At 45.7% G+C, this 26,596-nt stretch overlaps 1 protein-coding gene and 1 long non-coding RNA gene across 7 annotated transcripts in view; both read right to left on the reverse strand.

The window, feature by feature from the left end:
* Prkn (parkin RBR E3 ubiquitin protein ligase) overlaps window positions 1–26,596 on the reverse strand; it is a 1,082,502-nt gene that overhangs the window by 212,978 nt on the left and 842,928 nt on the right. The window lies entirely within an intron of this gene.
* On the reverse strand, window positions 7,889–13,227 carry LOC110339310. Its single transcript, XR_002381424.2, has 3 exons — window positions 13,074–13,227; window positions 10,145–10,325; window positions 7,889–9,711 (listed from the first exon to the last, which is right to left on the reverse strand). It is a non-coding gene; the product is annotated as an uncharacterized LOC110339310 (long non-coding RNA).

Raw genomic sequence — 26,596 nt, forward strand, 5'->3', positions numbered from 1 at the left:
CTTTCACAGACCCCACCCCTCACGCAGACCCCACCCCTCTCACAGTCCTGGGTCAAGGTGGTCAGATTCTGAAGCTTGTAAAAACAGAACTCATCCTTCCGTATGCTAATCCCCTGCGTCTAGTCTTTCCTTTACTTGCCTTAGTGATATGGTGTGACTTCTCGAGCACGCCCGGGAAAGGACACATTTAAGGAGACGGCTGGTGAGCCAGGAACAGGAGAGGGGCATGCGGGAAGCATCCACTGGACTTGATAGGCACCCATGGCGGGGGACACTGGCTGTGGTGAGAGGTCTGGATCGTGGAGGAGAGAGCTGTGTGGACTGCAAAGACTCTTAGGAGAGTCCTCTTTCCTTATCTGCTTGTCTTGGTTGCTTTTCTATTGTGTGAAACACTGTGATCTGGCTTACACCTTGAGAGAGTTAGAGTTCAAGATGGTGGAACAAAGGATCAGCTGAGAGCTCACATTTTTATACCCATAATCTTGAGACACATGCAGTGTGTGTGTGTGTGTGTGTGTGTGTGTGTGTGTGTGTGTGTGTGTGTGTAGTTGGGGGGCAGGAAGAAGGCAGGCAAGCGGATACTCACTGGGAATGGCACATGAGTCTTTTGAAACCCAAAAGCCCATTCCCAGTCACCTCATCTAGCAAGTCCACATCTCCTAGTCTTTCCCAAATAGTTCCAACAACCGAGGATGTTCAGATATATTAGCCTTATGGAGATCATTCTTATTCAACCCTCTATGCTACCCATGCCGCGTGGCTGGAGAAGGCACAGAGGAGGCAAGTGAGGGTCTTGTGTATTTATCGGCTCATTCACCAACACTTTCTCACCAGACAGGTCAAAAGACACACCCGTGAAACAGTATAATCCTCCTGGTGTTCTCAGCCTAGCTCACCGGCTTACACTTGGACAAGCCACCTGCTTGGCCCACCTTCTCAGACCACAGAAGGAGGGTGAGACTTCATTCCCAGCATTCCCACCCATCAGTGGAAGGTGTGAGACTGAGGACCACATCTGAATGACGTTATTTAGTTTGCGAGCCAGATGTAAGCACCATGTGAGTGCTGTTGCTGTTATCTTAGGCCTCACCATGCTTATTCCGGGCTATGGGAAGCTAAACATCTATAGGGTGGGCCTCAGCCTGGGTATGACCTGGAATTAAGATGACAGATGACTTGAAGGTCAGTGAATGAATCCTAATTCAATTCAAAAATTGTAAAAAAGCATTTCTGCCTGATAGCAACGTTCATGGACTACTGATTAATTCTGTGATGGTAACTATGAAATACACGGGGACTTGAGACTTTCTGTCCAACTCTTGTTTTCATTGATAGATTGTTCCTCTGCATATAGAGGGAACAGGCCACACTGAAGTCCTTGAATATTTGCAGCATCATTAGATCCACTTAAAAATTCTAGGACAAATGGGGAAAATCATACAGGTATCTACCAAGGCAGCTGCTTATGACAAGCAGAATTATGCTGCTCTAAAAAGAGGTCTTTAAGATAAAACGCTCATCGTGGGAAAAGAAGGGAAGGCGAAACTAGGTTAATAAGGATCAGAGGCGCCAGGCCCGAGCAAGGAGCAGTGTGTGTTTTCTTACAAGTGTTGGTGTGAGGTTAGCATTCCTAGAGGGCTTTTTCCTGCTTCAGAGGAGTTAGTTGGAGGGTGTCTAAAGTTTCCATCACTTCCCTCTTCCTCACCTTCCTCCTTCCTTTTAAAGTGTTTTCGAGAATGAAATCAACCCCTTCATGGCCATTGTAAAATAGGAAATTAGTAATGGAAAGTAGGAATTCTACCACCAGAGGTAGTCACACTGACACTTTTTGTGAATGGTCTCCTGGTAACTCTCTTTTACACGCATGTACACACTCGTGCACACACACACACACACAATTTTAAACCTTTGACTTTATGCTATGTATCATTTATGACATTTTCCCACTGAACAACATACACAGGCTTTTCTTTTAAAATTAGACAGTGTAGATATGCCATCCTTCTTAATGGCTGACACCTTTCCCACCCCATGGCAATATTAACCAAACTTCTGATGATTTCTGGGTCAGCGAGTCACTTATGTATGTGGTTCTACAGCTCAGATGGCAGAAGCAGGGTACATTCCCCCAAAGTGTAATATCCATCACTAGAGCGGCAAGGTGTTGAAGTTCTGAGAACCTTAAGTGACAGCTATTCTTGATTAGCAAGTTGATGAGGTAATCATCCCTCTGGGTATATCTCTGAGGACGCTTCCAGAGAGGTTTTGTTAGTCCTGAAATTCAGCAGAAAAGCTAGTCCACCATTTTGGCAGAATTTAAACCAAGCTTTTAATACAATTTTAAATACTGAGTGAGATGGAATTTGTTCAGGGACACCACCTAGAAACTTTACAGGTAGATGGCCCTGATGCACATGTTGGTGGGAAACTTACATGGGCAAAACCCATAGGCCACTGTACTTTGCCATGAGGTTTTGTTGTTATTTTCCAAGACCTACAACTTCCAGAATCCCAGGAACTTACCTGGTCCTTGGGCAGGTGTTATCTTTCAAGAACTACAATTGCCAGATGCCCAGGAAGTTATCTGGCCTTTGGGCGGGTGGGGCTTACAGGTTAACTTCCGGCCTAACAGTTTAGCTGAGGTGGGTAGATTCACCCTGGGTGTGGCTGACACCATTCCATGGAGCGGTCTTCTGGAGTGAGGGATCTGAACAACAGTATTCATCTCCTTTCTGACTGTGGAGACAACACAAGGAGCTGTCTCATGATCCTCCTGCCATGCTTTCCCCATCGGTATAAATTTTACTCTCAAACATCAGGCCCAAAATCTCTTTTCCACCTAAATTGCTTTTCGTCGAGTATTTTGACACAACAATGGGAAGAGTGGCTAACATACTCTGCTAAAACCCTTCAGAACTGATAACTTCCAGACTCCTGGAACAGTGAGTCGGGGTCCTACCTCCCTGACACCAAAGCTGCAGGGTCCCTACACTGCCACAGTTACGTACGTATTCACCTCTTCTTCCCTGTGGTGCATCTTGGCTCCACTTCATGCCAGGAGAAATGAGGACAGTTTTTGTATTTCACCCTAATCACATCAGATTAGGACAGGTGGCAACCCTGTAGGCAATGTAATTATGAAAAATGTCTGTGCTCAAGCCAGCCTGTCTTTCTAGTTTCCCAGGCACACAGGACACCTGAGCCCAACTTTCTCACTCGTAGCTGGTGACTCACAAAACACCTACATGCTCTGGGTGTGCTGGTGCTGGGCAATCAGAGACTGAACGTAGTGTAGGAAGCAGGAGGGTCTATTGATGGAGGATGTCCCTATGGCTGTGCGACAGGGCAGGACAGAACCTCCATCTACAGCCTACTCTCTCAGACTAGCTAATATAATATTTATTCTTCCATTTCAATCCTTACTTGCCAAGTTAGAAAAGTGAGCCCAATGGTTGGGCTGTTGTTAAAGATAAAAGATCTTTTCGCATATGCCAATTATACTTGGCCACCCAAGATAAAAGGACATAACGTCTAGAATTGCATGGTTTACTGGGAGCAGCTTTCTCACTGGGTAGAAACTGTCCAAGGAGTATGTGCTGAAGTGGATTTGAGGTGAATTGTAGCCGTCCACGTGGAGACGCAATTCTTTTCCACACTTTGGATAGTCTACACCCACCCTCATTTAGGATTTCTCTCTCTGGTAGACACCCCAAACCACCCAACAGCAAACATTACATCTAAGGTATGTCCAGCAGCATCAGGGCTGGTCTCCTTGAAGTGATTTTTCCCATCACATCAAAATCACACTATCACACCATGAAAATGAATTGGGCAATGGACCAGCAGGGGCCCCTCTGCCGACAGAGTCTTATTCGTCACTGCATCCAGAGTGCACGGTTTCAGACCGCTCGGAGAGTAGGAACCACAGCTCCTCTGGCCTTGGGAAGTCCGCTTTATTATTTAGAGTGGGCTCCAGCAGAACAGTTTAGATTCCCTTTCCATTTCTTCCCATGCAGCTCCAGCCGCTCCTGAACTTATGGCCCATCCTCTTCCCCAACTCTCGGGATCACAGGGTTGAGCCATCACACTGGACACTTCCAACATTTGAGATGCAAAGAATAATCGGGAGGAAGGCGGGAGAAAAGCCCACTGGGGGACTTGACCTCACAGGGACCTTCCATGCTCCATGAAGCTTTGGCCTCCCGAGTTCCGAGCCACAGTGACCAACAGCAACAGGATGACGGCCATGGTGGGCCTTCTGTGCGCACTGGCATGCTATTCCTAGTGTATCGCCTCCTATTTAAAGGCTATAACATGGAGGCTGTAGATGGGGCCACTGGGCTAACTGCCCCTTCATTTGGCAATATTCACAGGCCTTCCTTTTTCCAGTTGATCTGCATTTGCATTCCTTTCTGGGTGGTGTGTGGGGAGGAGCTTCTATGTGTGAATTTTAAGCACTAGAATGTCTTTCTTACTGTGCGATGGCACAGAACTCCTGTTAGATGCTCACTGAGAGCTCAGGGAAAACGTTCTACTGTAGGTGGCACACATCCCCGGTAAGGCTCTGTTGATGTGTTAGATTCATAGATGTAGTGTTAGGCTCCTTGCACTTGAGAAAAGAGGCAGGATTGTGGCTCAGTGCTGCACCACAGATTTTCAGGACTGCTATCGGACCTTATGCAAACACGAGCAGTATTGGGGTTTTGTGGGATTTTTTTTGAATTTAGATTGTTCAAGTATTCCTCTATTATTACACCTCTCTTTGTGTTGAGGCATGGGATCTCTGAGAATAGACAGAGACATCACTTATAGCCAGGGAAGACAAGGAATTTTAATATTTCTCTACTCACATGTTCTTCTTAATGTCTATGGACTATTTCTGGATCAGGCTCTGGGATTAAAATTTTTTTGCTCTACTTTGAGAAATCCCCAGGGCAGACTTCAGTGCCATGAGCCTCTTGAATACTCAGGAGCAGTTGTCAACCAGGACTGGCATGAACAGATTGTAAGGCCTCATAGAGATGACCACTAGCGACTAACGCTCTGGTTCATCCGGTACCATTCTTAACCATGTGGGAGTGATGAAGTTGTCTGGAGCATAATTTTTATTTGGAGCAACCTTATCACAGGAGAAGTGGGAAAACCACATCTTTCTATTTCTGAAAGTTCCTCTTGAAACATAATGACCCTTTGAAGTCACCCTTATGATATCTCTTGTACAGTTGTTTAAACTACATATTAGTGGGAACTTAGGGGCCAGCCTACTGTCCTGTCTAGCTGCCTCTGTGCGAGCACTGGCTGCTAGGCATCATCCCTAAAAGAACCGTTTCCTCTCTAGGCTGCGTAGATGAGAAGAGGCACCCCTGCTTGCCTTCCATCTAAACATCACAAGGATGGAGTTTACGGAGCTCTAAGTGTAGTCAGGACAAAGCCTTTAAGTGTTAGCCTATTTTCATGATGTGTAAGCATCATTGATTTGTTAATCTGGAGTGGTTTTATAAACCGGTTTGGATTAGTGTTTTTTGATAGCAGGAACTGTTTTAAGGCCCTTGGATGTTGCTGACTGTGGTTACTACTGCAAGAAAAACCAGCCCATTAACTCCACCCTTTCACACCCCAGCCTCTGAAAGGGGAGGTGCATCTCACTAACTACGCAGCCTATAGGTATGAATGACATGGATGAGGGTGAGTTATGGGCATCCTTCTGCCCGAGTTGTCATTCTGGCTCAGGATTTGGGAGGCCAGTGCTTCACACAGTGTGGAAAGGGCTTTACAAGGACAAGTCCTCCAAGGACCATGTCCCAGGTACTTAAGACAGGCAAGCTGGGGTCTTCTACAGGAGACTCTTGCTTTCATTCAGATTTAACTTGAACAATTGCTAATCATAGAGCCACCTTTTCTCTCAAGCCATCATAGGCATGGCACATCAACACCAGGAACCAGCCTACTGTGATTTCAACAGAGATGATGCATACATATCTATTTAGGGGTACACAAAAGGGAAATTTGCTTCAACAGAAATAGCAGCACAAAAAAAATTTGAAAGAGAGTTGTGCCCTTAGGGGTTTTGTTTTTAAAGCAGAGCTTTCTTTAATAAAATTGTGCTGGAACTTGTGAGTATCTATATAACAGGATAGTGCCAATGGCTCACAGGCCGAAATAACAGTTGAAAACTCTGAGACAGAATAGAGCTAAGAAGGAAATGTTCATGCTGCTGAGTTAGGCAGAGATCTCTGGGAAAGCAAAAGCAGGCAGAGATCTCTGTGAAAGCAAAGGCAGGATCCACCAAACACAACTGGCAGGTAAGATGTCGTGAAGTAAGAACCTCTTCTCTAGGAAAGAGGCTTTGATGAGAGGACAAGAGACAGACCGCAGGCTGTGAGGAAACACAAGAAAACCAGGCATCTGAGGAAGGACTTCTGTCAAGATGCGTCATTATTATCTTGACGATATTTTAATGAAAATATAAATAAAACATTTCCATTGACTCTCCCTCAACTTGGTGGCCTCTTTTTCTTTGTTGTTACACACACACACACACACACAAAGATAGATACACAAACATATAAACACAACATGCTGAGTTTGTTTTGCTTCTTTGTGTATATGTTAGGACTGAGCACGCTGTACTGGATAGCTCTTAGCAGCCATTAGCTACCTGCAGTTTGTGTAAGGGTGGGGCCCTTTGGGGATTTTCCCCCCTTCCATGTTGGAATGTCTATTTATACTGTCGTTGTTGGGTTCTTGTTTAGCCTCCATTCAGGCCTTACGATCATTTGAGGCACGTGCCACTGAAGACCGACCTGGGGATTTCTCACTCAAAGTTCAACGTAAGATTTAAACCCAGGATCTGATCCATAAATAGCCTGCAGACGTTAAGGAGAACATGCGAGTAGAGAAGTCATTACCAGTGTTAAAATTCCTTTCCTTCTCTGGGCATAAGTGATGTGCCTCTGACTGTTTTCAGAAATCCCATGCCTCAGTGCGAAGGGAGAGGAGATAATGGAGGAATACTTGGGCAATTATGATTAAAAAAAGCACTGCTCTTGCTTGCACAGGTGGTGAAATGGCAATAAAAAAATGAACGTGAACTGGCGTGTGGGCCTCGAGCCTCACAGAGTAAAATCTATACTGTTGCACCCTACAGGGACCAAGGAGGTTCTGAGTTTCCTTGTGACCCGAATGAAGCAGACCAGAAGAGCGGTGAAATCAAGCCACAGTGGTTCTGGAGAAACCCAGCCTTCTCTCGGTATAAGCCTGTAAGGCCAGACTTAGCAAATCACGAAGACGTGAAGACGGAGTTCCACATGAACTTGTAGAGACATTCAGGTTTTACATGAACAACGCATACAAACGTTTTCACCTACTTTTGTTTAGCTGAAGTTCAGGGACAAACAAGTGTCCCATCCTAGAGTGTGCCTGCAAGGCCATTGGCTCAGAGTTGACATGCTTGGAATGAAAAGTCATGTGTAGCGTGCAGTTTAATGTGCTGACTCCTTATGGAATGACTAGAATGAAAAACAGGATGTTTCCCGGAAGCTGAAGCTCCCACCTTCAACATCAGGCACCGGCCTCCTGTAGGCCAGGAGTTAGATCCTTGGGGTCAGCGGGAGTCAGTTACAGAGGGCAGAGGGTTGGACACATGCTGCCCTGCTGTGGCTGCTGTTCTCTGTACACTAAAAGGCACACACTTCAGACACCCTGATCTCAACTCCACTGAGGCCTTCAGCCTGCGCAGCTGTATGGACCTAACAATGGAAAAGCAGCTAAAACTAAGGGGTAAAGAAACATTGTCTAAAGAAAAGATTCCAGGAATTCCGATAGTAGCAATTTAAGAGGAAGTTTTGCTTTTCTATTTAAAAGCATGCTAACTTGTGATCTTCTTTGTAGGTAGACCTTTCAAGGTTTCAGTTGCTTTGGAATCAGGGAAGAGAGAAGAAAGTACACACAAAACCATCTATGTGTATGGAGTTGCTGGCACCAGCTAGAGTTTTTATATATTTATGAGGGTCAGTCTACCCTTTAAACCCCAAGTCCTCCACTTTCTTTGGTTGCTTATGTTTCCTATTGAATTTCCTTAAACTACAAGGCTACTGAAGAGGATTAACTTCTGAAGGGAGATTATGATATTTGGATGTTCTGTTTTCTATCTGAAGAAATAAACACTCTCTGCAGTGGGAAACCCTGCATCCGCATTTTTGACCAAGTGATTCAAGTTGCCACTGCTGGAAAAATGACAACCTGAAACCGTGAGGCCTGGGACAAGGATGCTGTCTCATTTTCTCAACATTCTCAACAACAACAACAACAAAAAATGCAAAACGGCGGTTCAGAATGCAGAAAGACCAGACAAAGCCAAACTGAAGGGCATGTAATACAATAATTGGATTGTAATTGTCAAAAATATCACTGCCTTTATTCTAGCAGTGTTTATAATAGCTAAGGCATAAAAACAAGCTGGTATCTAAAAACAAAGGGAGGCATAAAGAAAATGTAATTATCTGTCTATCTGTCTATGTATCATCTATCTATACACACATCTACACACACACACACACAAATGTATGGACAGTTTCCAGCTACATAAAAGATGAAGTTATGTTGTTTGGAAGAAAGTGGATGCAATGGGAGATAATCATAATGAAGGAATCAAGCTAGTCTCAGAAAGACAGATGCATATGTCTCCTCACAGATGATGCCACTCCTAAGTTTCATACAGACACAGAAAATGAGGTATAATTATAAGACGTGAAAGTAGGAGTGGAACGTTCTGACGGAACAAAGGGAATAAATGGGGGGAGGGGGAAGGGAAAAGGGGGGAGTACGTCTGAGTACACTATGTGTTTATGTGAAACCTAGTGCTTTGCACAATGGAAGCAAAAGCCAACAAGAATAGCATCCTAGCCACAAGACAAAAGGAAGGACTAGAGGCCATCCCTGAGGAGAGGAGGAGAAGGGAGGAGGAGGAGAGGATGTAGGATGCAGCAACTGAATGCAACACACGAGCTGGGATTTTCCTCCCTTGGTACAATTTTGTGAAACCCGAGCAAAGTCTGTACATTAGATCAGGGTAGAATCGATGCTTATTTCCTAATTTTGATAATCTGACCGTGGTTATATAATCCACTGCCCCTGTAATGAAATACATTCAGAAATTTCTAGCTTGCTTCCCAGCAGCACAGAAAACATCCCCGAGTGTGTGTGCAGACACCACCACAGAAGGATCAGTGTCGACATGGAAAGTCTTTCCGATTTTCTGAGGTCTTAAATGCTGTCAGAATAAAGCGCTGTAAGAAAGACCATTTCTTTTGGCAAAAACGTAGGCCAAGTTCATGAGGTCGGTCAGTTCTGCTGCGCAGTGTCCTGGGTCTGAAGAAACGCCAGGGGAAGGCAACAGCTGGCCTGAGCACATAGGGTCTTCTGTTCCTCCTGTGGGACAAGGCTGGCTCCCATGGCCTCTCCTCAGGATGCTGTGCTGGCTGGGAAAGTCTGAGACTCCGTGCCATTCACAGACAGCTTGGGTTCTGTCCAATCAAGCCAGTGAGCTACAGAGCAACAGTTCAAGCGCCTAGTGATGAGGTAGTTCTTTTTTTATTTTTTGATTACTTTGGAATCCAATTAAATAGCGTTATGAATGGGCTCCAATGGCATGCTAACTCACCCGTGTCTGTAATAACTCTGCACTTCATAGTCCATAATGTTTTCCTCCAACTGTAAAATATTCAAATGGAGAACAAAGAAAGAAGGAAATTTCACCCGACTCTTTAGGGACAGGCTAACTCCATTTACTCTTCTGAGATACTGAATACACAATTCTTTTGTACGTTGGGGTTCTGTTTATGACTGTGGTGTGAGGGATTACTGTGCATGTACAGAAAGAAATGCCTTTCTTAAGGATTGAGAAGCAATATGTATAGAAACAGTACATTACTTTGTGTTAAAAAGGCCAGGTGGTAACTTTGATTATTTTTTACATTATCTTACAGAGAGTCCTATGTGTCTGCAGGTTTTCATCCTTAGATTCATCTAATTATAGATCAAAATATGTGAAAGAGAGGAAAAACATGTCTGAATACATACAGACATTTTTCTTGTTGTCTTTACATAAACAACACAGTATGCTGTCTATTTACACAGCACTTACAGTGTAGGAGGTATTATTAATCCACAGATGACTTTTCCAGTATGAGGGAGGATATGTACAGATGATATATAAATACTGCGCCACTCCTACAAGGGACTTGAGCATCCTCAGAATTTGGTGTCTTTGGGGGAGGCGCCCTCTTGTCTCATCCTGGGTAGGCACTGAATGATGAATAAGAGACCTGCTCATAATATAAAGAAATTAATACAGGTTGAATATGAGTATCGCTTAGCACTGGCTACTCGTGTTCAGCAAATGTAGTTACAACAATTACCAAATCCTGGGGACTTTCTGGGTATGAGGACTAGAGAGAGCTAAGGTACAGCCCCAACCCTCACAGAACTCACACTTTATGAAAAAATCAGGTAACCTATGGAGTGGGTAAAAAGCCCCTTGCAGATAACATCAAGACTGAAGGAGAGAGATGGAGCCAGGAAGTCATGCTATCAGTGGAGCCTTTACCAAGGAGGGACACTGAGAAGATGTGGGGGAGCCAGAATCAGGGTCTGCAGGAGGGGAGGGAGCCAGGGGCTGGAGGGGTTTTCAGGCAGAGTGGGAGAAAAGTCTGGGAATCACCTTGGGCTAGAAAACTATGGGTCCTGGAAGGCAAGATAATGGATTAAAGGCGACTTCAAGAGAAGGGTGAAGGAACTGGGAGGTATTAGATGGCACAACAATTTGGTGGCCTTTATATTTTAAACATTTACTTAGAAATAAATCCAGATTTACAAAAGAATTGGATGGAGTGTGGAGGACACTAACGGTCCCCTTGCTCAGCTTCTCCCAGTGATGACACAACCGTGGCACATGCCTCAGGGTCTCAGGACTGAGAGATCTAAAGCTCTAGTTCAAGACACCCAAGGGTCCAGAACTATGTCCTAGTAGCAGCAGAGCTTGTACACTTTTAGCCTGAGCAGCTGACTGAATGGAGGTACCGTGTGCTGAGGGAAGAAGGATTGGAGGAACACATGGGAGGACATGGAGCTCTATCTCAGAAGCGCTGAATTGGGGAGGGGGTGTGGCTGCAGAGCAAGCATTCATTGCAGCCAAGAGTGGAGTGTGCATGTCCAGAGTAGAGTGACAAGCTAGGTCCAGCTCGGTAATGAGATATAAGAGGACCCACTCTCGGACTTCATCCCTCATCTCTTAAAGCCAATCATGAGCTTCCCAATGTGAAAAAACAAGTGACCCCCAATCCTGTTCTCAGCCCACCCCTCCTTCACTCACACCCCACTTCCAGCTCTGTTCTGCAAGCAGACCAGAATGAGGTTCAGGAAGGCAGGGGCATTCGGGGAGGAGACCAAGAGGAAAACAACGGCAAAGAAATGAGCTTTCCAGAGCTGTCAATCACCCCTTCCCCGCCCACGGCCCCTTCCCTGCCATTCTGACAATAGAATCATGTCATGTCTTCTACTACCAAGATTTCTGTAAAAGGCAAAACGATGCCTTTTCTCTCAGACTTTATTAGAATTCAGTCAAATTGTTTGTGCTAGAATTTTCTATTATCTCCTCGGTCCTCTTGTTGCTTGGCCATATAATTAATTAATAATAAAACAATTAAGTTGTTTCCTGTTCAGCTTTCACAAAGTCATAGCATAATGGATGGTACTGCATGGGAGTTACAGGATCCTACACGTTGAGCACCCTGAAACCCAGATGACACATTTACATTCTGGAGGTCTAAGGATATGCAGTTAGTGAAGAAAAACTGATAGGAAGCAAGAAAATAAATACAGAGGCACATTAGAAATTATAAACTCGAGAGGAGAAAACCGGTTAAAACCAGATGGTAAGAGGTCAGGAGGAAGGGGAGAAGAATGGCAGAGAGGGCAAGGCGGTCTGTTATTTTGTCTTTTTTTTTTCCAGAGCTGAGGACCGAACCCAGGGCCTTGCGCTTGCTAGGCAAGTGTTCTACCACTGCACTAGATCCCCAACCCCGCCAAGGCAGTCTGAAAGGAAGCAGTGCTACACAACTGGACACTCCGTGTGCCATTGCAAGGACGCACAATGCAATTCCAAGGACACACAATGCCATGGGACACTTACATTGACAATAGCTGTGTGGGCACCATGTTGTACTTTAACTATAGTATGGTGACAAAATGATTACATACAGCTTTCTATGCTGTGTCAGATAGAAAAGCACAAATTCTTGTACTCACATACTATAGGAGCACCAAAGAATATATTCTGAGCGGCCACATGGTATAAAAATCTCAGAGATGTCTTCAGACAAGCCTCTTACACAAGGAAGCTGAGACACAACACAGCAGAGACTATCCACAGTTGTTCAAGAAATGTGAATTCACACGCACGAACACACACACACACACACACACACACACACACACACACACGCAGCCTTAGAGAAGCCTTGGTGGAGGGGTAAAGGTGATTTGGCTTGGCCTGGCTTCCTGCCATACCTTTACCCGTCTCCCTTTCCACGCAGTAAGGTTATATAGTTAGTGTAGGCTTCCTCATTCCTCATACCACCGACCCTTAGGTGACAGGATAGCCCAGGTTGCTGCTCATCCTAAGAGTGGGGCTAGACACGCTGGTCCTTCTATGTGCTTGGTTGGCCCAAACGGACATAGGTGAGCCCAAGGACACAGGAGCCACCCCGTTTGTGCTCACTGATAATGTTCTTCAGGGTTGGTCTGTCTCATGGGAACTTGGGGAAAGGGAAAAGTGCTGTGGATGAGGAGGGAAATAGAAGAAAGAATATCATGGGCTGATTAGACTTTTGAAATCACACCGGCAGAGGCGTCTGAGACGCTTGCAACTAATGCCACCAAGAGGTCAGAGGTGGGGACAACTGAGGGGGCCACACTGGCCAAGAGACTGTCAGGCTTGGGGCTCAAGGGGACAGACAAGGGACCCTCAGTGCACGAGCAGGGGCCACTAGCAATAAACTGCCATCTACACGAACCTTGCCATCCATGTCAGAGTCAGTGGCCGCTGACGTCTGTCCTTTGACACACTGGTGGGAAGCTTACTTTCTTCTGTGGGGCAGCAGTTGTCTCGAGCATTTCGACAGTAGTCACCGACATAGAAGCCAGAGGACGAGGACAGAAGAGCACTACACTGCTACGCTGCCACGGTTGGAAGCAAAACCTAATTTACGTGGGACTGGAGGCGGTTGAACAGCCAGCATTGGCACCTGAGAGGCCGAGGTCCACGTGGGTGGGTGAGCTGCACCTGCCCTGGAACTGCGGACTACATAGAAAACACCTGATCGTATGCCAGCTTGCTCACTGCGAGACTTTTTTTGTCACGTCTCCCTTCATTTTCCTTATCTCCTCCATTCTTCCAAAGGGCCCTGAAGTATTCTCAAGGAACACTTGGCACAAAACCTCTGGCAAATACTTTCCCAGGATAATTTGTTGGGATGACTCGAGGCTCTAGGCACACGTGGGCTTATTTAAAACAACACCAGAGAAACCAGCTGCAGGAACCTATCGAACACACCGGAACCTAGGGAAGGACGCAGTTCCCTCACTTGAACCCCTCGGAGATCTACACTCATCTCTAGGACGGCAATGCTCCTCCACCACCTGTCACCCCACACGTGATATGCATGGCTCAACAGGCAGAAGAAGTCTCAGGGGCTTCAGCGTGGCCTGGTCCTACTCAGCTGCCATCTATCTGTCTTCCTGGTCACCAGTTTGGATGACCCATCCATCTGTCTACTCGTTCCAGCTCTGGATAGAGGGCTGCTCTGCCTTTCTCCTCACGGCTGGACTCAGTTCCGAATCTTCATATACCCCGGCAGCTTCTGTACTGCAGCTGTTTTGTTCGTGTTTATTGTCCAGCACTCCATGCCTGTTCTCAATCACACCGCGACGTGTAACACGGTGGTTCTTCAGGGCATGCCTCGCCCGGGAAGAGTCCATCTTATTAGCAGCTTTTGGATCCGTTTTGAGGATGGAAGATGATTGCATTCCGAGGTGGAACCCAAAACATCACCATCTGTCCAGCACTACCCACACGGCACCAAATGATAAAGACTCCAGTGAAGAGAAAAGGAGACCCTCCCTTATAAATTCATCAGGGTGAATTGAAACTAAGAGGTGTCCAAGAGCATATTAAAGTCATATCAGGGAAGCCAGGCCCAAGAACTCATTGGACACACCAGATCAAGGAATGGGTGTAATTCTTTCACCCGAACTCCATAAAGTGGTTGACATAAAACTCACGGAGGACGAGAGCCCCACATTGACCTATGACCTGAAACCTGGCCTGTCTATCAGAGATAATCTGGCAGAAAACTCTTCAATGTCCTAGGTGCTTGGGTTTGTCTTGGTCCCATTTGACTACCTACCTGCGGCTGGTTTTGGGTTCATTATCTCACCAATACAGACTCTACTTATGAGATCTCTTGATTATGCTGTAGATGTTTAACCTTGCATGCATTCTGTAACAACACATACACACACACTATAGTTACTGTTTGAGAGGTAATATTAGCAATTAAGACTGATATCAAAGAACCTATATTTGCCTCATCCAGCTTACCAAATTAGGTATGATTATCTGACAAGTGGTTGCCACTGAAACTGCTGTATTCTGTGAATGGATTGCTATCCAGTCAATCCTGACATTGTGGAAAGACAAAAACATATTTTCCTGGAAACATATCCCAAAGAGCACAAAGACTAAGTGCATCACACGTGTTGAGCTCCCAAATCCACTCCTCCCTGGGCCTCCTCCTGGACTTCGTATAAAGAAGCACAAAATGTCCTTATCTTTGTCTCAACTGTGTCTTGGGACTGCTGTTGCTGGAACTGAAGGCATTACTTGGGGGAGGAAACTGTGATCTGTAAATATATTTAGAATTCACGTTTTGGCACAGTGCGGACTTACTGAATAGAGATTCCTGGCAACCTGTGTTGAGGATGATGAATGGGGAACATACCTTGGAACAAGAGCAAATCCTTCGTGAGACGGTAGAGGCTGATCCTCTGGGGCCCTTCTTTATGTTCTCAGGCTAATCACATCGGGCCTCCCACTTCCCCTCGGGGAAGAGTTATTGCTTTCTGAGAACGAGGTCCTGTCTTTCCAACTCCTCCTCTTTGGAGAAGAAGATGGGGAAGATGGAATGGTTACTCTACAAAAGCTCTGAACTGCATGACACGAAGGTTCGTCTCTCCGGAGTAACTGCTTCTGTGCTCACTGTACAGCCCTCTGGGCACTGCAGTGTTCTCTCGGGAGTAACTGCTTCTGTGCTCACTGTACAGCCCTTTGGGCACTGCAGTGTTCTCTTGGGAGTAACTGCTTCTGTGCTCACTGTACAGCCCTCTGGGCACTGCAGTGTTCTCTCGGGAGTAACTGCTTCTGTGCTCACTGTACAGCCCCCTGGGCACTGCAGTGTTCTCTCGGGAGTAACTGCTTCTGTGCTCACTGTACAGCCCCCTGGGCACTGGAGTGTTCTCTCGGGAGTAACTGCTTCTGTGCTCACTGTACAGCCCCCTGGGCACTGGAGTGTTCTCTCGGGAGTAACTGCTTCTGTGCTCACTGTACAGCCCCCTGGGCACTGGAGTGTTCTCTCGGGAGTAACTGCTTCTGTGCTCACTGTACAGCCCCCTGGGCACTGGAGTGTTCTCTCGGGAGTAACTGCTTCTGTGCTCACTGTACAGCCCCCTGGGCACTGGAGTGTGGGGGATGCGGCCTTACAAGGATTCCATGAGTAAAGAATGCTGACCTGTTTTCTGACCTCAGGGATACGTGCAACCTTTGATCCTTCTCTGTAATCACACACACACACACACACATACACACACACACACACACACACACCACCACCACCACCACCACCACCACACATGCATGCACACGTACAATCACATGATGATAGAATGTAGAATCCAGCGCATGCGTTTTCTTGGTATTGACGGGTGGAGTACTACAGTGTTCATCAGAACCACAAGGGGTCAGTGAACAGAACAAGATCAACAAACCACAAAAACAAGAGGAAGGGTACCCCACTGCCTTCCGAGTCCTGTGACTCTCTTTAGGACAAACCATTGTCTTTGTATCTGAAGGGCCTGCCACATCCCCTGATAACCCTCTTCCTCAAATGATAAGCTGTGTTGTCCTGTATCAACGCTTTATCACTGTGCTTTGTGTGCATGAAACTGACAGAAAACATTTAAATGTAAGTCAATAAGCTGCATGCTTATAGGAATAGATTGTGTAGGGCAAAAACTGCATGTACCAGCATAAAATTCGGACAAAATTCTACTTAATGAACACATCCATTGTCTGGTTGAATGCAAAGTAGTTTTGTACATCAGAGTGTGTACTGTGAGCAGAGCACTCTGTACTACAGAGGCCGAGGGATCACGGAGGTCCATCTCCTGACATTCCTTCCACATGCAGTAATTTCCAGTGTAAGGGCTTTAATGCCTTTCTAGGAGTGAGAAGCCAGCCAGACAAAAAGTCAGGGATTTTCCACCATCGCATCCTTTTGTCGTTTCTCCAGAGTGGAAGTTAGAGCACGGTGTGTACTGCATGTTGGCAAATGGTGTGGGTGAGCAGATCTGTAAGCCGGGCCGTTCCTTCTGCAGTTGGCAGAAGAATACAAGTATTTCCCATTAGCCATTCCAGTTTTGTTTTTTGTTTTTCTAATTTGTCCATCAAAACAAGTTGTTAAGCTTCTCCAGGTATCTTAAAATTTTTTGCTTGAATATGTTTTGGAGAAAAACGTAGTAAAATGTTGATGCGTGGCAGCTGAAGAGAGACAGCAGCATGGGGTTCAAGCATTGTCACTTTGGGGTGTCCATGGTGACAGAGGTGAGACTGAGCCACACAGGCTGGGCATGCCCCATAGGAGACACAAGGCTTGCTCCTTCAAGAACATACTGAAACTCACCATTGTCATTTCATCCGCCACGCATAAGGCATGACTTGAATACAGCCTCCTCTTTAACATATGGTGCATTTTCTTTGCAAAGTGCTGGACTGACTTCATGGAGGTTGCCCAGAATCTGTTTGCAATTGCCTCATTGCTATTCCTCTCCCTAGGCAATGCTCTTCTGTTCTTAGCCACCCGGCGAGTGCTTGCTTATCTGTGTCACACGCTGGATTGTGGCAGTTAGATTATTTGATAGGAGAGCATTTGGACATAGCCTCTGCCCACACACCAGATTATCAAATCCAGATGCTGCAATATCTTTTTTGTTAGGAGGTGACAAAGGAAATCAATCAATAAACCTATTTATCTGGAGGCAGAATTTTACTCTGCGGCCTCAAACTCTCAATCTTGTTTTCTTTGTCTCTGGAGTGCCAGGGACTATGGGTATGTGTCACCATGCTCTTCAGTAAAGTTATGCTTTTGAAATATGGTAATAGCCAATGTTTAATTTTATTTGAGAATTTATTGTACATTGTGCTTATGGTAATGATAATGAATCCCCCACCAGAAGATGGGAGTTAGAGAGTAGTTCTCAGACAGTGTTACTGTAGGTCTCTGAAGTGATAATGCATTTCACAAATACTGAATAACCAAATTTTCCTAGTTAGGAAAACCCACATTTCTTTTCTTCCTGTGTTCATCTTTCTTCCCTCCCTTGCCTTCTTCAGGGCCTCTTTACCCCTCCCTTCTCATCATTCGCCATCAAAATGGTTAAGTCATATTTTTGCAGACCATAGAGGGAATTAGGAAAGAATTCAGAGTCACGTGTTCCAGAGCACTTGGAGGGTAGACCTAAATTAAACTTCTATTACAAATTAATTGCAGTTACCTTTGGGAATCGTTCTTTCTTGCTCTCATCCGTAATTTAGCACCGTATCTCTTAATGAGAATTCAGTATAAATTGACAGCAAAACCTTCCCAAACTATGGGAATCTTTTCTATCACAGTTAATTCAACTGTGACTCACAGTTAATAGTACAATTTAAGAATTTACCATTTGATATTATATTGACTTCGTGGATTTTCTATTTATAGCCTAGTCCATTCAGACTATTTTAACAACATTTCAGAGGCTGCACAGCATCACAGAAATTCATTCCTCACTATCCTGGGAGTTGGGAAATCTAAGACCAAGGCTCTAACAGATTCCATGTTAGGTACGGATCACTTTCCAAGAAACAGTTTCTTATTGCAGGATCCTCACTTGGTGTAAGGGCCATAGGGGCACACTGGAGCCCATTTCTAATGGGACTGATCTGGTCATGGACTCGATTCTCATGATCCACCCGCTTACCTAGACTTCAGTTCTCAATACCCCACTTAAGAATTTAGGATCCCAACATATGAATTTAGGGGTGCACAAACATTCAGATCATAGCAATTTAGTTTAGGAGGTAAAGTGAAATGTAAACAAAACTTATCATGTATTTTTAAAGTTACTGTTCTTTAAAACACAAATGTACTTGGTAAAACCAAAATCTTTGCTTTTGCCAATAGAGTGATCAGAATGTCTTATTTAAGGATCAAAGGAAGCTAATCCAACCAAATCTGTTATACAGTCATGCTATACTTGGATCTAACTGCTGGAGAAATCTGTCTGCCCCTTTGTCCATCTATCCATCCATCTAATCACCCATCATCCATCTCTTCTTCACCTATCATATATTATCTATCTGTCATCTGTCATCCATCAGTCATCTATCACTCTGATCATTAATATAGACTGTCAGATGGATGGGATCAGCAATCGCCATGGAAACAATACCCTGGCCGTGCCTGTGATTTAGATTAGACTCAGTGAGGGAGAAGACCCACATGAATGAAAGCAGAACTAACTGTTCCATGGACTGGGATCCCGGACTGAATGAAAAGAACAGGAGCTCAGCACAAGCGTTTGTTGCTCTCCTGATTGCAGGTGTCATGTGACCAGCCACCTCCTGCTCCTGCTGTCATGCCTTCCTGCCATGCTGGACTGTAACTCTTGGAACTGTGAGCCAAGGTAAACTGCGTTCCTGTTACGGAAATAAGACGAGTAACTAAGATAATCCGTTACCTACTATCTGTTCATCTATTAGCTTTCTGTCATCATCCAAGTGACTTTCCTAATGTAATTAGAATTCACTGAATTCCCAAGCATGACAATTCTGGGCTTTTACAATTGCTCAATGCAGAGAAAAAAATATCTCCCATGAGTGATTTGCTGGGAAGAAACAGGATTCAGGTGAAGCTCAACTCAAGCTTGTCTTCGAGTAGTGCTGGCAGCTCTGATGTGGCTAATTGATAGTGTAAGTGTTCCTTCGTTTGTTTGTGACGACTCTTAGGCTCCATCAGACATGTTTTATTTCCTTAGAAAATGTTAACGCTGAGCTGCCCCTTGTGGCATGTTTTAGTGTGAGAGAGAAATGTCAAGGTTAAAATTGGCAGGCAGTTTTTTTCTCTCTGTGGTTTTCTGGACCGTAAATAATCAGTTTGTCTTCAGCATCCTGCTGTTGCTCAAAAGAGCCCTTTCTCCAAAGGAACAAATTTTACATGACTTTCAACTGTTTCAACTAACACTCAGACCTGCACTTTGGATCATTTTTAATAAGGAGCGGTTATCATGCTGCCTTTGTTTTAGTGCAGTTCAACCAGTGAATGTTTGTGATGAGCTCTGGGGAGTATGAGTAAGTTACAGTCTTTTCCCTAAAAGGTTAATCTCTTAGCTGGATATGCAAACAAAGAAATACAGTAAAAGGTAAAATGCATGCTACTGACAGAATTTTGCTTGTGAGGGCCTTCAGGAGTAAGGGCCCTCTATCACATGGCTTCTCTGGGTAGACACAGCGTTCATGGTAGATCAGGCAGGTTGAATCCTCGCTAGCTGGAAACAGGGAAATGAAATCCAGAACAAAGAGGTGTGGATTCACTTACTTAAGTGTAAGTCCAACTGAGCCGGTCAGGATTCTTGTAGGACTTTAAGACTGTCAGGCTGATTATATAGGTCGGGGAGGCCCCTGAAACTCTGGGCTGCTCTAACAGCAAACTGAAGCCTCACTGGTGCTCATTGGCTGTAAATAACTGATTCAAAACGAGGCAGAAATGAAGTTTTGGGCAATATTAACTATTTCATTGAAAACGAAACAAAACAAACAAATAGCAACACCAAAACCCATTTAAACATTCAATCCATCAAGAACGAAACAGTTGTACAAGAAGGGGGAATGATACGCTGCTCTGAACAAGGCTTTCATGCATTAGGATGACAGGTGTCTGTGGACAGAAAATAAAAGCCTTCAACCTTCATCTTTCAAGTGGTGAATTAGTAGACAGCAATTAGAGCTGACGACAGAAAACACAGGACACTTACATAATTGAGTTTGTGGGGGTTTTCTAATCCTAAGACTCATCTTTGGCTTTCTAATTGCTAAAATTATTATGTGTTTTGCCATGCTTGTCATCCAAGTGTCATTTTTGTTGAAGATGCCTAGAGTGGGCTGGGGAGATGCCTGACTGGGAGGATCTGGCTAGGGAGGTGTCTGACTGTGAGGACCAGGCAGGCCGGGGAGGTGTCTGATTGAGAGGGCCAGGCTAGGAGAGGTATCTGCCTGTGAGGGCTGGAAAGGGCTGAGCTCCTCTGACTTTATGTTTCTAACACACAGAGCAGCCGATGGAATGGATATGAATCCTCTCCCACAATAACACCTAGAGTATCTTTGAAAAGTTTAACAAGCACGCCGGTGTGTGGTGTGTTTAACAACCTCTTATGGTGAACTGATCACTCTTTTGATTTCGTCTTGGTGGTGAAGAGAGTGAGGTTGATGTCTAATCACCGCCTTGGTAAACAGAGAAACTGCAAAAGATCAAAGTGATTGTATTGGAGTAAGGAAAGAGAGCAGTTTGGGGCCATTTAACACTTCAAACTATATAATGAGCAAGCAGTTCTTTGATAAAATATTAACACTGAAGTTAAAAGTTACTTAGGAGAATGCTGGGGCAGACGGAGGGGGCTGGGAGGGGGATAAAACTGAGCTGTATATGGGGGGGACCAGGGCTCACTTCCCGACATCTCTCCTTAGCACCAGCTCTTGCCTGATGCGCCTAATATCACCAGAAGACAAATGAATAAATGAGACGTCTGGGGTATAAATATGTCACTTATTTCACTGTGGCTCTCACACAACTCTGTGTTTTATCTGGGTGAAATAGTGGCGATGACCCACGGGATGCCCGGAATGCCATGGAATTGTCCTGTCCAACTGACCCACTGTGACAGTCAACACAGGCAAATGCCATACAGTATCAAAGGGATGTCGGCAGAAGGGTGACGCACGATCCTGGCCCCCTCAAGCTTCCATATTCCCTCTTCCCGCCAAGAAGGCTCATGTGACACAGCAGAGTCTGTGGCTTGGATTCCGCGCACAGCACAGCTGACTCTCTGTCTTTTAAAAACTTTGAACCAGTCTGAGGACGGTGGAAGTGAAAATGAGTACCTCAAATTGTGCCCTGGGTGACATGCACATGACCCCCTTTCCACTGTCTTTTTATGCTAAAAATGTTTTTGGCCATTCACAGGCAAATCAGAAAAACTCCAATGAGAGTGAAACTCTCTCGTGCCGTATTAACAATCTACACGTGTCCCCACAACTTTCCCATATGGCCATTAAGACTTTGAGCATAACACTTTAAACCAACATTCTGTCTCAGCTCACAGGAGCTAATGGCTGGTACTGTCCCGAGAATTTCAAAGAGCAGAGGAATTGCAGCTTCTGGGTGGCAAACTGGAAAGGAAGGATCTAGGAGGGTGACTGCCTTGCCTAAGAAACAGCAGCAAACTAAATAAGGTACAGAGCTTATATAGGATTTCTTGGGGGTGGGTTGGGGAGGACAGAACCTTTCAGGGTGGCTTGGGATTCGTATGTTTTTGGTGGTCTGATTCTGGGGCAAGCTCAAGGATTGGTGGCATTTTGAGCTCATGGACCTCAGGGATTGGTGGGATTCTGTCGCCTGACTTGGGAGCATGCTCAGGGATTGGTGGCATTTCAAGCCCTGGTCCTGGGTTCAAGTCAGAGTCAGGGTGCTTTTCCTTGGTCCTCTTCACCTTACAGGAGAGGCTGGTTTGTGAGATCCATACCCAGCTAGTTTGAATGAGGAAGCTACAGGGTCAATGAGAAGCCCAGTTTCACAAAGAAAAGGAAAGAAAAGCGGGGGGTGAAGAAGCTACACAGCACCAACCTCTAAGAGCCACCTGCATGCACACCTGCACGCACACCTGCATGCACACCTGCACGCACACCTGCATGCACACCTGCACGCACACCTGCATGCACACCTGCACGCACACCTGCAGGCACACCTGCACGCACACCTGCACGCACACCTGCATGCACACCTGCATGCACACCTGCAGACACACCTGCATGCACACGCATAGACGGGAGACACTTAAACCTGCTACTCTGCGCCCACAAGTAAACTCTCCATTCTGCTCATACATGGAGGACAGAGGGGCAGAAGACTATGAGAAAGCAGAACTCTTAAGACTCTCCTAGACTAGCTGCTGCATGGGGCTAGGGTTAGACTGGTGTTCCTGATGGGGCTGAGACTGCCCTCTCCTTTCACAGTGAGGCATGGGATGACTTGAGGATCTGAGTGTTTGCCTGCATTCACTGCAGACTTGCTGCACTCCCGTTACTGTGGTTTCAGAAGACACACTGAGGCTGGGGCTCCCACTGACTCATAGTTTCCCTTGCATATCTGAAGTGCCTTCATATCTCTTTCTCGCTGACTGCCTAGCCATGGGCCTGTTTTCAACTGCCACTTTGAAAGATGTATGTTGTCACACACTCCATCCGTTCTCCTGGTCTTGTTCCTGCAGGATGAGCATACCTTCGGCCTAGTCCTTCTGGGACAAGCATAACTTCAGTGACAGTCCATCCCGTCCCCTGACCTTGTCCATGTAGGATGAGCACAACTTCAGTCAGAAGGACAGTCTTGGCATCTCACAGCATTCTTCTAATGCAACTGATTGGCTTTGTGGGGTGGGGAGTCCAATTTAATCTCTGCTGCTGGCTCATTTGGGGCCAAGGGAGGCAGATTTTTCTTCCTTCTTTGGTGTTCCCATGTTCACAAAGAGACTAAAGAAATTACACGAAAGGCTAATTCCCACTTTTATGCCCAAACAGACCTACAGACTGGACATCAACAGGAAGCTGATTGTGCATAAAATTTAAATCCTACTGCCCCGCCCCATAAAAGTACAGAAGGCTTCAGTGTGCTGCGCTGTCCCTCAGGGCTGACCCACTGGCTCCAGCAGAGGCAACAACCTCTCCATGCTCAGGCCTTGTCCTTCCAGGATGGTTACTTTTATTATGCAAATTCGAGAATCTAATTTTAATCGGAGGGCCCATCTAGAAGATTAGACATGCCTTGCTTTCACTAAGTGTAATTAAGGAAACTAAGGATGCTTTCTTCACTGGAGGAAGATTCCAGTTGCCTGCTAGACCCTCTTCTCCCCACCGCTGAAGAGGCCTCAGCAGCAGCCTGGACTTATTGATCTGATCTGCAGCCTTGATTCTGTTGGGCGAGTTAGCAAGGAGAGCCATGGGGGCAGCGATGTGCAACAGAGGCCGGTGGATGTTCTCTGCTTCCTAGAGAGGTCAGGATCCCTGTAAGGGGGGCTCCAAATGCCCAGATCTGAGAAGTCTGTTTGTGAATGGGGACACTTGAGGACCACGTTTTAGGACTATGACTGCTGGCCTGAGCGTTTCTGCTAAGCATTGTAAAGGAAGCCTTCGTTCTTCCAGTGAATCTACAGATGTGTGGTAGACTGACAGCTTCACATATCAGAACGCCTACGTCATCAGCGTTTTACTAGCAACAGGCAGCAGCTGTGGACTTCTCACCAGCTACCGACTGGTCAAGTGCTTCCTGTGAACAACTTTGTGTGAACGTCATAGTGGTCTAGTGAAGTATTATTACCACTACTTCCTAAATGGAGAAAGGACGTGTAAGTTCCAAGTCACTTTGGAGGTAGCAGAACAGACCTGGACTGACATTGGGCTCTTGCCCGTACAAATCTAGGGGTGCTCTTGGTTGTGACAAGTCAAGACCCAAGTGGCTCTTCCAGTGGGACTGGGCCGATGATGGGTGGATTGAGTGTAAGCCACATGCTGGATTTTGAAGTCCCAGTGGGAAAACAGTGTGTAAGTGTCTCAATACTTTTTACATCAACTGTATGTTGGCATAGTGGTATTTTGGATATGCTGCATTACACGGACTATGCCGCTAACGTCAGTCCCACAGTGGCTGTGAGGACAAGGGAAGGCACGGGACAAGCGTGGCTACTGTCGTGGTCCTGCTGCCTTTAGACCCCTCACCCTTACCCTGGCCACCCACTCTTCTAAGGCATCTCCCTCAGCTCCACCCTCAGGAAAATGGACACATAGGAGAGATTCTGAAAATGCCTTCCTTCTGTGGACCCGTAGTCCACTGAACTGGACTGTCCTGTAGGAAAGCATGTATTTCACGGCATCACGGTCAGGACGGTCATGTGGCTTGCCCCTGTGCGGGCAGTTGGTGAGGAGATACAGGGAGGGTTTCTGCTTCGTACAGGCATTTCCCGCAGGGTTCACCTCTCAACCTTAAGGCTGCCCGTTTTGAACGAGTTGCGGACACAAACCTCCCTGTGGCTGCCTCTGACTTCTCTCTGTCCATCCCACAATCACCTTGGAGCCTGAAAATGGGGTCGGCGGTATGGAGGATGTCAGTAAGCAAAGGGTACAGAGAAACGTGATACTTTTCCCGTTGCTTTTGAAACACATTTCCAGGGGGACCCACTCTGTTTAAAGCGCTGCGTCCTCAGATTGCGGTGTGTCTCTCCGCTGTAGCAAGCATACTCCGTGACGCGTACCTAACTTAGAGCTGGCAGTGGAGACACCTTCAGCTTCTGTGACTCATCCGAGTGTCTCACCTCCTCTGTCAAGCACATCCAAATTGGCAATGCCTCTGTTATTTTCACCTTCCTGGCCTTTTTTTTTTTTTAAAGCTGATTATTCCATCTGCCATGGTTATTTACAATAGATATCACACGCCTGCCTTGTTTCTCAAAAGCACAGTACAAAGATGTGTGTAAGACAGACAAATGCTTGGAGGTGCAAAGCCCTGGGTAACACTTGAGAGCTAATAGGGAGTCTGTTTATGGCACCTTGTGGGTCCCTCTGTCACAGCGGTCTGTGGAGTCTGCAGAGGCTGGGGCCTCCACTCTCCCTGTGAGGCCCCTTCTGCTGAACGGTTGGGGGTCCTTACTACACCTCTCCTCGCCTCTCTTCACCCACATGTTCTCATGAAGGAGATGCAGAGATAGACCGAGGCATGCAAAATGTGTGTCTGGACGACAGAGGTGGAGGGATGAGGGGCCCTCTGTAGTAGTCCCCATTGAACACAGGAATGTGAAAATACAGAGACCTTCGGGTTTGAGCATTTAGAATGCATTTACTATGTCCTGAATGCTGTTCCTACCCACAAATATCAAACAACCATGGGACACCAGAGAGCTTTAAAAACTGGAATGCTAGCCTGACCTGGCCTCAAGGTCAGAATCCTCCTGCCTCGGCCTCAGAATATTTTGAAAAACATATCCAAACTAAGCATTTTTCTAGATTTTTTTTCCTGGAGTTTCAACAAAACCCTGTGTGAATGGGCCATTCCACTGCTGGGAACCATCCCGGCTTATTTTTGAGCACATGTGTATTCGGTCAGTCTGGCTCACTTGATACTCTCATTGTAACTTAAAACAATACTGTTTTTCCAGACCAACCCAAAGAAAGATGGGTAAGGAAAGAATGGAAGGAAGATGACAGGAAGGGTCTCCAGGAAGAATCGCTCCTGGTCTGTGCAGTATTTACTCAGGGAGGAAAGAGAACAGCTGTAGTTTATGTGGAAATGCCCGAATTCATGGTTGTCTCAACTTCAGTCAAAGGGTCACCGAATGTTTGCTAATTGACACAACGCTTGCTTTTTCGTGTTCTCTGAGTTTGCAGAAAGGGAGTCTTGCTGTGAAAAGTCCCTCATGAAAAGCTGCACTATGGTCTTGAATCCTACCGAAATTGCACTCTTCCCTCTTGACATCTTGTAATAAATAAAACTGTTAATATTTTGACTTTAGACAAATTTCTCTTTTCCTTTCAGCAGCTCGCAGTTATAAAAAGAGACACCACCACATTAGTTACGGCAATTTAGTTCAGGGACACCAGCAGAACCACATCAGATCCATTAGTGGCATGCCAACAGCTATATCCGATTCTAATAAAAAAAACCCTAAATATGATTTATAAAAACGAGCCTTAAGACTTCCTTGAAAACAGAAGAGGGTTGAGATGATCTTTTGAGTAACTAAAGCAACAATCTCTGCTGTACTTAAGCCAAGCTGTTTGTTTTCAAAACACTGTAGCATAATGCGTTAACGTCCAAAGACTTCCACATTGCCAAGTAAGCAGAGACTGAGGAGACGTTCTCTCAGCTCTGACACTTGGTCCATTAAAGCTGGGTTCCTGCCTTAGGCA

Source organism: Mesocricetus auratus, unplaced genomic scaffold (assembly GCF_017639785.1).
Source record: "Mesocricetus auratus isolate SY011 unplaced genomic scaffold, BCM_Maur_2.0 Super-Scaffold_100018, whole genome shotgun sequence".
In the NCBI taxonomy this organism is placed as follows: domain Eukaryota; kingdom Metazoa; phylum Chordata; class Mammalia; order Rodentia; family Cricetidae; genus Mesocricetus; species Mesocricetus auratus.